Raw genomic sequence first — 3,186 nt, 5'->3', positions numbered from 1 at the left:
TGGCAGAGGAGTATGAAGGAGATCACGAAATGCTTGGGTGCTGTCGGTGCTACTCGCCTTCCAGGATGGGGACCGCGTGATCCTCACTGTGCCTGGTTGGAGACACTACAAGATATGGCTGCCAACCGATGTCAGTGGCGTTCTTGTTGTCAGTTTCTGTCCAGATTGCCTGAGTGAATGTCTGGAGGTGTAGGCACCTCGGAATGATTGTGTTAAGCTAGCACTAAGTCCCTCCCCGTCCACCCCTATTCTTTTCTTTACAATTAGGCTTCCAAATAAATCATGGTTGTACGGCATTGAAGCATCGGTGTTGAACACTGATGTCATGCTGTCGATGATGATGATGATGATGACTAGAACAACTATAGGCGCTATTATAAGCAAAATATCCATGCTGCCGCTACTAAATGACATGCGCTGACTCTTTTGTGTCACGGAATTCTGTTAGATTAGCCCAAGAACTGAGGCTTAACGCTTGTCCCCTAAAGTAGTCCACACAACGTGGTAGTATTCGTCCGCTGTCGCTTGAAATCATCCTACGTAAGCATTCTGGTTATAGTGGTCGCCCACCGCAGTCTGGTCAGCGCTTGCTATTTGAACTCAGATCTGTTGATCAAAAGACCACTCTGTTTCATCGTGAGTGGCATCTGACTGTCTTACTCGCCCCTGACAGAAGCCGACGTCTCTTCGACTTTTCCACTGGTCACAAGCTCCCAAGTAGTTCACAGATATTGGTACAGTGAGCCAACGCTCAAGTTGCCCTGATCCATCGTTCACGTAGCACCCGGATCGGTTCGACGTCGTAATTGTGCTTTCCCAACCAACTACATTGACCACCGCATTTTACAATGATGGATCGCTACTGCGCGATCTGTTCCTAAGTTACACAACCATTCCAAATTCCTTTGGAGGCACGAAATCATGTGCTGTCTACACCAGACGTGCTCAATGGTGAAAGATCTGGTTACCTTCAAAACTCCAGCAATTGAAGCTTGATTTCGTATCCGCCCAAGGCTGACAAGAAGAAGACCATGGCCATATAATTCTGTACGCAGTGTAACCAAACCTGTTTCAGCAACTTCCGACCAGCCTTCTCCAGCCTCACTAGATACTGGACCGGATGATCGGACCTGCACCAAAGGCCCGCGTCCATGACGACGTTCTGAGTGCGCCGTACAGCATATGTTTTACGGGTTTCTTCCCGCCTCATGAATCATCTACCGACTCAGGAGGCCCGACGCATGATAGGCGATCACTAAACACAAGTGGGTGCTATCCTGTACGACCTCGTGGGCATTCGACCGCGTCTGTCACTATCTCGGCGTTTTATTCAGCATTGTGTCTACCGAAGAATCCTTTGGACCCAACACCTGGCTGGCGGGCGGTGGAGAGTCAATGGAGTCATGTGCGATCACGAACTCGGAGACTCAATGGAATTTCCTGATGAAAAACCTTTGTTCACTACTTTCGTCCTTCCAGCTCTAGAGTGCACCGGACGTGTAGGGTTTCTATGCCTGGCTGGAAAAGATCATGCATCCGGCTGTCATCAGAACGTTGATTGTGAACTACCGGGGAGGTAAGCAGCGGCTAACTGTATCTTTTTCGCTAACAGCCAAGCGCAAGGTGACATGATTCTCGTTTGCAAGACTCATATGCAGGCATCCATGATTATAACTCACAATCTACGGCAAGATGTGGGGAAAAGCCTTTGAGATTCGGAACGCCTTTGCATGATCGGAAGTACCTGTCTTTTCGAACGTGCTAAGTCGTTCTGAAATGCTTCAAAAGACCTGTTACCATATGGTTCCTTTGTTATTTCATACAAGACGGGGCTACGTCGGGACGGAGGACCTACGGGGGTGTCCGATTGGTTGAAAACATTGAACACTTAATGCAACAAAGCGTAGAGATTTAATAACGAATAGGTAGTGCATAACAGTGGAACATCATGAAGGTTTTGAAGGATTAACGTTAAGTCTGGAGGTGAAATCATCAAGGGGTGAAATGTCAGTGGTTGAAGTGTAAATTCATTTACCGGAAGGTCAGTGGTTTGGACCCGACCTGTCTAGGCTTTGGCAACATGGCAGTATCCCAGCTCTCGTGCTTCTTTGGCATTTAGGCACCGAAAAGGTGCTACAGCTGAACGATTTTTTATTGGAAGGCTCAAGAGAAAACTGAAAAGAGTTTGGGAAAAAAGGCAGTATTGGAGGGAAGTGATGAAAATTATTCTGTTCTGTAACGGGACTAAAACTTGATATATACAACTAAAGGAGCATGAGCGAATCTTACGACTGAACGAGTTTAAGGTTGGGACGGGAGAAACGAGTTCATAGAAGCCGGTTCTGTGGTGATAATAGTTGGGTAGCAAGAGGATTTTATACTTCAGTGGGGAGGAAGGACGTACAGATTACCACTCAAAGACGAAGCCGACTGGACACACTTGCAAGAACTGAAAGATATGCAGTGGAATTATGGTATTCTGTTATAAATCGGATCTGGCAGGTGCACAGACGAGAGTTTGAAGGGGAAGAAATATATACGAGTGTGAAAACTAGACTCAGACTGCGGCAATCATGAAGACTGCGTGAGGAAGATAGCTACGGTTGAGTGATTGTAAACTGGAATGAGTCAATAAAAATCGGAGGCCGACAAAACGCCGGAGATCTCATTCGTGATTGTTTCTGAACGTTCAGTGTACTGGTGGCCAACGCGCGGTCACCACTAGCCTGAAGTTAGACAAATCTTTAGGAAGAGTAAGGGCGGAAGCCTGGGGGTCCAGTCATCCACCAAAGCGTGAATACAGTCAGAATCACAAGTATGGAAGCCGTTGATAAACAAGGATGATGAGGAGATGTAGTGACCTTGTAGGTTGGTGAGATGGAGTACCACTAAAACTTACATGGATCTAGTGGTCTGCCAGGGTGTTCTCAATCCATTACGATCAAGCTGAATCCCCATCTTAACGCTTTGTGAATCAGATCGTCGTGCTATAATTCAAGGTATCAGTTTCAAGAGGTCGAGCGGTGGCGCCCAGTCTCATATTAAAGTTGTTCCTTTCCAGATCACCTGAGAGTTTAATTGCCAAGGTCGACTCCAGGGATTGAAAAAACAGAACTGATGAGATACGGCTGTTGTCTTTCGGATCGAATGACTACGCTGGGGAATGGAGAACACCTGCAAGCTTTT

This window comes from Opisthorchis viverrini, assembly GCF_000715545.1.
Source record: "Opisthorchis viverrini unplaced genomic scaffold opera_v5_97, whole genome shotgun sequence".
Classification (NCBI taxonomy): domain Eukaryota; kingdom Metazoa; phylum Platyhelminthes; class Trematoda; order Opisthorchiida; family Opisthorchiidae; genus Opisthorchis; species Opisthorchis viverrini.
This window is presented reverse-complemented; position numbering follows the sequence as displayed.